General features: G+C 40.5%; 1 protein-coding gene across 8 annotated transcripts in view; it reads left to right on the top strand.

The window, feature by feature from the left end:
- KLF12 (KLF transcription factor 12) overlaps positions 1-12,379 on the top strand; it is a 515,262-nt gene that overhangs the window by 73,733 nt on the left and 429,150 nt on the right. Inside the window, exon 1 of one of the 8 annotated variants that reach the window (XM_069602335.1) lies at positions 6,137-6,410. The exons of 6 other annotated variants lie outside the window; for them this stretch is intronic. The gene's annotated coding sequence lies outside the window, so the exon portion shown is untranslated. Of the gene's footprint in view, positions 1-6,136; positions 6,411-12,379 lie in introns of those variants that run through there. One more of the 8 variants, XM_069602336.1, reaches the window with a different exon arrangement.

Below are 12,379 nucleotides of genomic sequence, written 5' to 3'. Positions count from 1 at the left end.
ATGATTTCCGGTACTGTGTTAATTTCTGTGTTACAGTGAAAGTTACATATTTTACACATATATGCACATTCTTTGCAGTTATGGTTTATCTCAGGGCATTGTCCTGTACAGTAGAACTCTGTTCCGTTTATCCATCCTATATATACTGTTTTGCCTCTGTTAATTCCAAACTCCTGATCCTGCCCTCCTGCACCCATCTCCCCCTTGACAACCACAAATCGTTTTCCACGTCTATGAGTCTGTTTCTATTTTGTAGATAAGTTCATGTGTCACATTTTGCGTTTCACATAGAAGTGATATAATACAATATTTGTCTTTCTCTTTCTGACTGACTTTGCTTAGTATGGTAATCTCTCGTTAGTTTTGCCAGCACTTTCCCAGTCTTTGATTTTTCAATGTTAGGTGAAAACTCTTCAATCTGACACTCAGAGAAATATACTCATATTACATTACAATTTTTCTTGGTGTTTTCTTTTCACTGTCTTATTGAAAACTCTGAGGCTGCTATATAAAGGATCAGAAAAGCAGTGCCTCATAGTTGACTACACAGGCTTTTTCAGTATACAGTGTATATGAGTTGGAAGTGGCTATATTTCATAATAAAAGACAATTATTTATGGATAAAGAAAAGCATGCTAGACTGTTAGAGCAAGTAGCTTAAGAAAGCAAGTGTTCCAAATATTCACCATCTGCTTCAGTAGACATCTTGAGAATAATAGAGGACACTCTGAAACCCCCAAACAGGCTTCTCCATTTCCACTTCTCTTTCACCTTCTCAGTATCATCTCTGCATCTGCTGGCCTTGCTAGTCTATAGATAGGAATGGACACTATCATCCACAGAATTCACATTTCCTGTGCTGCCCCTACCTGCTCCTGCAGGACTTCCAGCCTCTTTTTTAAAAATTAGTTTTCATATTGGAGTATAGTTGCTTTCCAGTGTTGTGTTTGTTAGTTTCTGCTGTGCAGCAGAGTGAATCGGCTATATGTATACATATATCTCCTCTTTTTTTGGGTTTCCTTCCCATTCAGGTCACCGCTGAACGATGACTGGTGTTCCCTGTGCTATTCCGTAGATTCTCATTGTTGTTGCTAAGTCACTTCAGTCGTGTCCGACTCTGTGCGACCCCATAGATGGCAGCCCACCAGGCTCCCCCATCCCTGGGATTCTCCAGGCAAGAACACTGGAGTGGGGTGCCATTTCCTTCTCCAATGCATGAAAGTGAAAAGTGAAAGTGAAGTCACTTAGTTGTGTCCGACTCTCATTAGTTTTCTGTTTTATACGTAATAGTATATGTACGTCAATCCCATTCCCCCAATTCATCCTACCCTTTCTTCTCTCTTCTTGGTGTCCATTAATTTGTTCTCTGCTTCTGTGTCCATAGTTCTGTTTGGCAAGTGAGATCATCTCTATCATTTTCTAGGTTCCACATATATACATTAATAAACAGTACGTGTTTTTTTCTTTCTGATTCACATCATTCTGTATGGCAGTCTCTAGGTCTATCCATGTCTCTGCAACTGACCCCCAGCCTCCCTTAAGGGCTACCTTAATCCTTCTGTGTCTGGGTGCCCAGGGACATCTTATATGTGTGGATGAGTTATTCCATCTGCTGGTACCGTGAAGTCTTCTTTATTTTTGTCTCTTGCTTGGTCACATCCTCTTTTCTGAAAGTCCCCGAGAAGGCCTCATCATTGCTGGTTATAACTCCTGTAAGGAAGAATCCTAATTCTTGTCTAGAGGCATCACTCAGAGCCCTCCAGGCTGTGAGCCCTTGAGTAGAAGAGAGAATGTTCTTCAGGTCACACTCTGTAGCGGGGGTCCTAAGCCATGTTGCTCATATACTTTCTCCATATCACTCCTAACACTGCTTTATTGCTTAGAAACTGGGGACTTATCTTGAAGCAGGGGCATATAGTAACTATTCTCTGTTGCTGGTTGCTCTGCCTCCATTCTTTACCCAGTATGATGGAAAACAGCACAACAGAAACAATGCTAATATCCTCATTCTCGAGCCAAGGACCAAAATGGATTCGAATGGATGCAAGTGGATATGTATGGGCTCAGGAAATTTCCACATCATTGTATTTACCTACGTATGTCTCTTCCTTTCAAGTTAGGAACTTCTGTGAAGTACACGGCTTCCCTGGGGGCTCAGATGGTAAAGAATCTGCCTGCAGTGTGGTAGACCCAGGTTTGATCCCTGGGTCAGGAAGCTCCCCTGGAGAAGGGAATGGCAACCCACTCCAGTACTCTTGCCTAGAGAATTCCATGGACAGGAACCTGGTGGGCTACAGTCCATGGGGTTGCAAAGAGTTGGATACAACCGAACAACTAACATACACAACTTTGAAGTAGTTACATGAGTGTGTATTTAACATTTGAATTTCCCCCACTGAAAAATAGTATTTTGAATATGAAGGTGATTTACAGTTTTAAATTTTATTAGTATGTATATATACCAGTATGAAGTGTGTGACTACAAATCACATACACAGTAGTAGTAATATAAGGGGTATGTGTGTGTTTATGGCACAAAGTAGTATGGTACATCTATGAGTAAGTTGTAAGAACAAACTGGACAGTAGTGTGATTGATGCACATATGTACATACGTGTGTATGCAAAGAAATGTGTGTCAGAGTAGTGTAATGTATGTGTATATGTATATATGAATTCAACACAGTGGTGTGTCTGAATCAGAGTAATACAGTTTGTGTATGAGAACTGGGGGCAAGCAAGCATGTGTGATATGTATGTTTGTATATGTTTCCAACACGTAGTATAAGGTGAGAGTGTGTGTGTGTGTGTGTGTATGTGTGTGTGTGTGTGAGAGAGAGAGAGAGAGAAACAGAGTAGTATAGTATAATTGGGAAAATACAGGATAAATAAAGCATATTGATTCCAAAATGAGAACACCTCCGTGACTTTGTATAAATCACATGACTTTTCTAGGCACCTCTAGTAAAAATCTTGTATTTTACTAGATCTAACTACTGTCCTTTATGATTCTAAAATTTGATGGTTAGTGCAGTCACCATCTGAAACTACTTAGCCTGTTCCATCACTGTGTGAATTATTCTGTCTGTAATGACATTTATAACTGACTGTTCTGCATTTAGAATCTCTTGTTATATCCTTGTTTATTAGCTTCTGTGGGAGAGAGACATAACTCTTTAATTTTCATGGTTATTTTCCTGAACTATGCCCAAAATGACCCCCAATTTTTTTTTTTTTTTTTAGGGAATTCAACACTTTGGCTGTCCTATTAAAAAAAACACACCAAGTTTTCTAAATCTTTGCATTAACATAAGGAAAACCTTGCAGCAGGCCGTCTCATCTTGTTAAGGCCACCTGGCTCTATAATACCTAACTAAAGTGATTGAGAGAGTGAAAGCCTTGAAGGCAGTATTCATGTTTGTAGACAGTACATAGATAATACGTGCCACATGCTACATACTCGGCATATATTTATAGAATGAACAAATGATCCTACAATAGAGCGTGTTTTACTAATTCACTGTCATCTGTGTGCCTGTGTGTTTTCTGATGATTCCTTTGTGATGTTTTGGTTGGAGCTGGTGGAGAGGTGTCACGTCGGCATGGCTGCAAGATGGCAGTGCTGTTTAGATGCTGCTGGTGCCTGTGACAGAGGGGAGAGGAAGTGAGGGGCAGTGGGAGGAGAGTGTTAGCGCTTTTCTGTCTTTTTGGAGCAAGTTCCTGCACCCCTTTTAGAGGAACCATCTTAAATCAGTGAACCACATTATTTCATTAGCTCGGTATCCATAGAGTCATATGGGAGCTCTTCCTCTGGGCATAAATCTTGTGTCCATAGGGCACTGAAGCAGTTAATCTAAATGCTCTGTTTTAGAATAAAAGTGAGTGCAGACCTAGCACTGAGTTATGATACTGGGATGTCAGAGGCTCCTACTTTCCTTCTAGAATAGTCTCTCACTAGCATGTATTCACTGGAAAGGGAAGTCAAAAAGCTCTATAAGGGAACATGATAAACATTAAAAGAAAATTTGGTAATCTAATACAAAAGATCACCTTTTCTACTGCATGAAATACCTTGTGCTTCTTTGAATTAATTTTGAAATCCGTTTGAGCATTCATCACTAAAGCTTGCCGTGGTTGCAGAAAATGCCTTGTAGAGGCCCTTAGTCAGCTTCGGTTGATTAGGTGTAGTGGTGATTAATTCTTACTTTGATACCTTGTCAGCCTTCTTATTTGTAGAAAACGCGTAAAGATGAGAAATAGTGCTTTAAAAGTGTGAGTGATTATTAGTTATCGCACATGTTCTTCAGGAAGCTACCTGGCCCTAAAAATGAATGAAATGAGGACGTGTTATGGAATATAAGGTTGGTTTCCCAAGCAGTTTGGATGTCCTTAAAGTTGAGCCTGAAAAATACTAATCTAGCCTCCAGGTTGTTTCATCTTGGCTGTCAGTTTTTAGTAGCTCTTTTCATTCAGGCCTCCCCGCAGCATTTGGACATTTTGGCGTTAAGGTTTGACTCTAACCTCAGCAAAGAGACTTCTTCCAGAGTCAAAATGAAACCGAATATTCATATTAGGGGGCGCTGGGGAAAGGAACACTGCCTTCACTTCAGAAGCAGACTGCAGGCGAGTTCAGCCAACTGGCCTGTTTGTGAGAACTAGTGAAGTCATCAGGCTGGAGCTATTTTCATGCCCTGACACGGTGCTCCAAGGCAGCTGGAAGTGCTGCACAGAGGAAGCTCCGAGAGAGAGCGGTTTTCAGAAGCAGAAAATTTGCCTGCTGACTGACAGGATCACCATTTCACACCGGCTGGGACTCTGACATCTCCAGGAAGCACGAGGGCTTGTGTAACAGCCCAGGCAGAAGGAGGACGGGGAGCGTTTCTAGCCTTCCCGTGTTATCTGGAGCGATGTGTCAATATCAAGGCACCAGGGCTGTCCGACAGAGTAGGGGCCTTTGGGTAAGGAAGATGGTGCTGGTGGAAAGCTGGAAATGCAATCTTTTTTGTTTTTAGAGCAGCAAGACATTTCTTTTTTTTTTTTTTATACTTCTAAGCATTTAATTTTTAAATTTATTTTAATTGAAGGATAATTACTTTACAATATTGTGATGGTTTTTTGCCATAGATCAACATGAATCGCCCACAGGTATACATGTATTCCCCTCGCCCACCCCCCGCCCCAGTTCCTGAACCCCTCTCCCACTTCCCTCCCCACCGTATCCCTTTGGGTGGTCCCAGAGCCCTGGCTTTGGGTGCCCTGCTTCATGCATTGAACTCACAGTGGTCATCTGTTTTACGCATGATAATGTACTTGTTTCAGTGCTATTTTATAAAATCATTCCACGTTGCCTTCTTCCACTGAGTCCAATTCTGTTCTTTACGGCAAGACAGATTTCTATTTTCTTTTCCCTTTTTTAAAAACTCAGATCAGAAATGCAAAGCCTGGCCTTTCTGCTGGCATAGTCCTGTAGGGGTTTATGAGCAAAGTAAAGGAAGTGGGATGTGGACCATGTATAATTTATTAGCATATTGAAAAACAAATTGAATACTGTGCTGGACAGCAAAGGACCGCAGAACAGCCCCAACATGGGAGAAAGTACTGTTCCATTGTCCGTTGTATCTCTGAAACCCTTAAGAAAAAGATCTATCACTTGTAAACTTTTTTTTTTTAATATATAACCTGAACTACATTTAAATTTTCTGATTCTGAACTCTGCCTTGTGGGCCTCCACACTGAAGATCCTTCAGAAAAGCATAAGTGAATATTTGATTTGAGAATCACCTACCGGATGTTGTTATAACCACCTCTGAAATGGTCTAAAAATGTACACAGAGCTCAGGCCCTTCGGAGACTTAGAAAAAGTCCAGGGACCTCTCAACCAAATGGAGATAAATTTAGAGATAATGAGAACTAAGTTTGAGCATGAGAAATTCGCTCCTTTTCAGCTTCACTGATGCAAGTATTTTCAATTCAAAAAGCAAGAGGTGTCCTCTGATAAGTAGTTTCCTACAATAGGAGTGAATCAAAGCAGACACTCTTTAGCATGAGTGCACTTAGGGGTCATGGCTGTGCACGCTGCCATGATTCAACCCTGTTGAGCAATGAGACGTCAGAGACAGGAAGCCGCCTTGTTTATTAGAAGTAGGGTAACCACAGTCTCAGCCAACTGAGGAAGGTTCTGCTGGCACTTTCATTCTGAATAGCAAACCCTAGTGCAAGGGAAAAAAAGCCAAAGTGTTTGGTATAGGTGTTTATATACGACTAAAGAGCTCTTGTTTACTTCTTAATTTTTTATTTAATTAAAAGAGCACAACCCTTACATTTCTTATTCCGTAACAGTTAACAGTTTAGCAGGGCTCTGATAGAAGTCAAGGATGAGAGGGCATGGCCTGGATTTCTGCGTATTCGAAGGTAATGAAACCTTTGTTTAGGTGGGTGCTTCCTTCAAGCTGTTCTAGAAGACATGTATTGAGAGATTCCATCATGTTTCAACAGGAAAAAGATCATTATTGCCTTAGGATTTCTGGAATGGTGTGAGAGGGGTTGCAGAATAATTTTCTATTATTCGATAGAATTGGGGGCATCATTTGGAACATTCTCAATTCCAGATGAAGAAGCTAAGACCCTGAAGTGTCGCTTTCATAAAATCTCATGATCTAAGAAGTGTTAGTGGAAATTGGATGAATGAATCGAATTGAGAGTTACTTTATGTTCACTATTAGACTTGCTGTTTGGGGGAAAACTAAGAAAAAACTGTAATATGCTTGTAGTAAAGCTTTCCCGGCTTTAATTTATTCTTTCTCTGATACTTAATGAAACTTACAGATCATGAAATTTGGTATAGGTTTTTAAAAGTCAGGCTTGAAATCTGACTTCCCCCTTGTTGCTGGGACCCCAGGATAGTGACTTATATTTGGGTCCTCAGTTTTCTCATTTGTAAAATGAACTTAATAAAAGAACCTACCTAAAAGGATTGTTATGACATTTTGAAAGAACAGATCTGAAATGCCTTAGTGTGGTGTCTGCTATGTAGAAAGAGCAAAGTAAACGTGGCCTATTCAAATGATGACTTATAATGACTTATAATGTTATTTTGTTCTACAATACCTCAAGGCCCTCGTTTAAAAGATTCATCTTCATTTCCATCTGAGTACTAGGCCCCATAAGGGACCAAGGTTTACATTTACACTCACCCCTGTACATTGGAAAAATAATTTTCTTTCTGCTGAGCTGAAATGAATACTCCATCAGGAATAAAGTTCAAGAAGTTAACACCTGTAAAGAGAGGTCAGTGAACATTTCAGGGTAGATTATAGGAACACCCCCAAGTTCACAATGGCAGTTTTCATTCAAGGTCAGTTTATATATTAAGGTCTCCTCTTTATTGCTTCCACTTCTTACTCTTGACTATATATGCTCTGCATTTTTATATGTGATTTTTGCATTTATTAATATTATTTAAATGATGAAGTTATGAGTTTTTCTTTGTACCTATTTCATGGATGAGAAGGCTGAAGCTTTGAGAAACTTGTTAAAAAGTGGTTGCATTAACTTTGTGTCACTTTTTGATTTTCTTCCTGTGTCTCCATCTCTCTTCATCCGGTTCTTTTCCTCACTGTACTTCTCGACTTCCTTCCTTTTCACGTTTTATCTTATTCTCCCTGTGTTTGTTATTTTAGTCTTTCTCATTTTATTTTTCCCTTATTTTTCCTCAATCGTCATAGGTATAACAAAATTTTAAGAGTTGTTGTATCTAATGAGTTTTGAATTTCATACCCGCTTTGAAAGGAGAGAATACATTTTTTTCTTAATAAAGCTGTTGAATTAAGTTATACTTTGTGGCCAGCTATTTAGCTCGTCTCCCTTGCATGTCCATGACAAGCTGACAGGAAAAGTAGTTTGTTAAGAGATGGAGATGACTCATGGATATGTATCTTGAAAATCTTCTTTGTCACTGATAGATAATTTGGCTTGTATTAACAGAATGCTCTGGTTTTAAAAGACATTGTATAGTAGCTACTATTTCAGTTGCTTTAAATCTGTCTTCTCAGAGGACAAAACCTGTAACCTATTCTTTGAGAGCCCAGTGAGTTTAGCTGGACCCTTTTCAGAAAAAATGGGCAGAGGTCAGAGCCCCTTCCTGAGCCCTGGGGCTGGGCAGAGGCTGGGGACAGTGGGCCTGCTGGCCTGCTCTGTCTCTCCATCTCGAACTGATTGTCCCATTGTACTTGGTACCTCCCCAGTTACACTCTCAACCCTTTGCCCTTCCTTTTTATTAGAAGCCCCTCTAGAGTTAGCTTTGTGGAAGATAAGGGAAACTGAAAGACATCCAGAAGCAAACAAGAGCTTAAAATGGAATACTAGATCATATTTTAAAAAATTCCCTTGTCAGGTTCCAACAGCTGTGTCTGGCAGCCCATAGTTGACCTTAACCCTCCTTCTCTCATCCCTTAATGGCTCCCGGTAACTTAAAAAAATACCAAACTTCTGAGCGCTCAAGTTATGCAGAGCACTACAACTTTCTCTGACGCTGGAGTCCTGAACCTCCTTTTCCTTATCTGAAGAGTCATGAACGTTTTCTAACTCCAAGTCTTTCACTTTCCCCTTTCTTGAAGAGGTCTCACAATGGAAGGAGTAAGCAGATTTTTTTCCCACCAAGTTGAATTTCACTCCCTTTCCCTCCCAAACAAGGCAGACATGGCTTTTCAATATTTTTCCACTCTTCTTTTACATGTAGAATTAAAGCAAAACAAATTATGGTAATCTTGGCTTTTTGGTTGAGTAGATTTTGGATGAGTTGAAGTTTACTGTAACTTTGAAATAACATTTTTCAGTTTGACAGTAGAGTCGGGTAACACAATTTTCATTTTCACAGATTACTTTTCTGAGCCTATTTGCAGACCAGAGCATGACAAATAACATGAATAAGTTTCACTTCTTTACTCTGCGTAGGAAACTCTTTGTGTTAAATAGGATTCATACATACTCAAAGGGATATACTGCATAATTTTACACCTAGTGCCATATAAGTTGGATTTCTTATTCATCACACACCATATGCGGTGTTATTAATCTTTACTGTAAGTAGAATGACAAGTGAGCAATAAAAACAGGCCTTAAAAACTACCAGCAAACATACAGGGGGAAAAAAAAATCTAACAGATGCTTCAGAAAGAAGTGACAGTCAGTGAAATTTGGGTTACATGTATGTTGCATAACTGATGCCTTGGTGTGTGCCCTCAATATGGTTCATGGTTTTCACTGCAAGTTCTAGCAGGGGCTCCATGCTGTTCTCCTTGTTTCCTTCTATACCCTTCTTTTCCTTCTTCACATGTACTTCCCACACCTCTTACATCCTGTTATAAGCATCTTCTCTGGGTGCGGACTGCTTGACCTTTTCCTCTTCCTTTTCACTCTGCAGGCAGGTGTTGTGTTTGTCTGTATCCGTGGTCCCAAGCTTGTCCATCTTCCCTAAACTGGGTTGAGAATCGCTTTTAAAGTGGATGGCCTCACTTAACACTTGATGCTTCCAGTCACTGTGTCCTCTGCTTTCCTTGCCCATCTGTACAACCCACTGTTGCTCGTTGGGCCCATTCCTGAGTCTCCTGTGCCACGCTTTATCCTGGTCCTGGGCTTGGTGCATTATAGCCCTCGCTTCCTGGCTGGCTGTTGCTGGGAACAACTGTGTTTGGGGTAGATTAGTGCTGCTGTTTGTTCTGTTCATTGCTTGTGTGTGTGTGTGAAGTCGGCTCAGTTGTGTCCGACTCTTTGCGACCCTGTGGACTGTAGCCCGCCAGGCTCCTCTGTCCATGTGATTCTCCAGGCAAGAATACTGGAGTGGGTTGCCATTTTCTTCTCCAGGGGATCTTCCCAACCCATGGATCGAACCCGCGTCTCCTGCTTTGCAGGCAGACACTTTATCCTCTGAGCCACCAGGGAAGCCTTGCTTACCCATACCCTGCTCTGTTAAATGTAAATCTCTCTTTGAATGTGTCTTGGTTGTTTCATGTGCTGAGCCACAGTGCACTCTGCCTGCAAAGAAGTTAAGACCAGCCCCAAGGCTGAAAGGCCTATTATACTGCCCTGGGGAGTAGGTTAAAGAATCTTGATTGTGCCTGCAAGTTGTTTGCAAACTCCAGAGATAAGCATCATCTGTGCACATTGATACAGAAACCAAACCTACTGGGGTAAACCTTGTTGCTTTCTGTGACATCGTGTAAAGAACCAGGGAAAAAAACAATTTACAAGTATCCTCAGATACTTTGATGGGAAAGTAAATGCCTTGCATTGATTTGTTATTGTGGTCCATTAACACAAGCACCATGTATTTTTTCTTCTTTTAATAAATTGCTTTGTAGCCAGAGTTTTGCCTTTTTAAGTGACTAGAATGGATTTGAGAAGCAGAAGTCTTAAATTTCCAACTTACTTGTTATTAAGACTACAAGGCATTTTGGGGAGAATGTAAAGGGCAGATTTTGACTTCCGAAAACTTCCAATTAACTTTCCTTTGATTGTTTCTCTTGATATGATTTTTGTCATGTTTTTAAAATATATAATAATGTCAGTGATGTCAAGGTTTCCTGGGACATGAAGAGTTTCAGTCACTCTTGCCCATCCTGGTAGATGCCCTTGAACAAAAAATTTAACTTCTCTTTCCCTGCCCATAAGATGTTAATTATTATAATTATTCCGCACTTTGTTCATAGCAATGTCATGATGCTTTGGAATAGATGTCATGCGTAAATATGAAGTACAGTGTAACAATGGGATTTTTATCTTCCTTAACATCAAATCTTTGCTCATTAATTTTTAATTAGGATAGCTGTGCTTTGAAGATGTTTAAGTTTGTGAGTCAGTCTTCTTAGTAAGATCATAGGGGTATTCCTTTTGCTTTTTTTTTTAAAATTTTATACAATTTTCGTATAATTTTGGCAGATAGTTGGTTTATAGTGTTGTGTTAGTTTCGGTGGTACAGCAGAGTAACTCAGGTATACATATGCACAGATCCATTCTTTTTCAGATTCTTTTCCCATATAGGTTATTTCAGAGTATGGAGTCGAGTGTCCTGGGCTGTACAGTAGAGTAGGTCCTCGTGTACTCCTTTTGTTTTCGCTTTGGGAAATGAAGAATGAGCAGTTCTGTCAAGAATGGAAATTAACTCGGGGTTTTTCATTTTCTGGAGAGTCTAATGTAGTCCGTAAAGTATGTACTATGTTCAGAACACCAGAAAATCGCATGAACAGGGAGGTGGCAGTACAGCTGCCCTGGGCTGTGACCTTGAAGCTGTCTCTCATTAGTGTGCTCCTGGGTAAGTCATGAGGTGTTTTCTCATTTGTAAAATGAGTCATCTGAGCCTGCCAATCCCAAAGTTTGCTTGAGTTCTGTCCTCTTAAAACCACATTTCCACTTCCCCACCCTTCCTTGCTTGCCCCTTCTGTCCCTGTCAGGTTTTGGATGTGGCCCCTGCAAGGGAGCTGATGTGGACCTCAGTGAGCTGCTTCTCTGTGGTACTGAAGTTGCTGATGAGGAAACGCCAGTTCCTAACAACAGGGCCCTGAAATTTTTTTTTTTTTAATGTCCTGTATCGTGCATAAATTATTTCTGGCTACAGCGTCTAGAGGTTTAAATGATCACTCTGAGTTAGTTGCTTTGACTTTGCTTTGTGAATCATCCTTGCTGTTTTGCCTAGCTGGGTGGTTGTTAGTCTTTGAAGTTAGAGCTGGACTTTCTCTGTTTTGTTTTTAACCCCTTTGAGTCTAAGAATTTTGATGCTGTGAGCTGTCTGAAACACCTGTTGGAGGCAGGAGCAGTTTCAAATTTAACATACCTTAATCCTAGCTTATGGGCTTTCCTGGCGGCTCAGTGGTGTCAAGAATCTGCCTGCCAGCGCAGGAGACGCAGGTTCCATTCCTGGGTCTGGAAGATCCTCTGGAGGGGAGAGCATGGCCACCCACTCCAGTATTCTTGGCTGGGGACAGAGGAGCCTGGAGGGGCTACAGTCCATGGGGTCATGAAGAGTTGGACACGACTAAACAACAACAATCCTATCTTACTGATGGTACACAGAAAAATTTACTGGGGTTGGAATTTTGTACCAAAAATTGTAACTTAAATTACTTTTCTTATAACTAATAAACAAGGCTTTAAATGCCCATAACAATATTCTATAGTCACTTGTCCCACAAAATGAGTTTGTCTCCAGTTTTTCAATGAATGAGTCTCTAGTCCCCTTTACCCTTCATTCTTTCTCTTCCTTCAGACATGCCAAAAGGTTTTCTGATTTTCCTCCACCTCCTTTTCCTTCTCATCCGTCTAATCATATACTTTTCAGCAGTATTTTTAGCACATTTTCTCATCCAGAGAGGTCAATGCAATAATTT

The sequence above is a fragment of the Ovis canadensis genome, chromosome 10 (assembly GCF_042477335.2).
Source record: "Ovis canadensis isolate MfBH-ARS-UI-01 breed Bighorn chromosome 10, ARS-UI_OviCan_v2, whole genome shotgun sequence".
Taxonomy (NCBI): domain Eukaryota; kingdom Metazoa; phylum Chordata; class Mammalia; order Artiodactyla; family Bovidae; genus Ovis; species Ovis canadensis.
The sequence above is the reverse complement of the archived record's forward strand: the minus strand, read 5'-3'. Positions and strand labels throughout refer to the sequence as shown.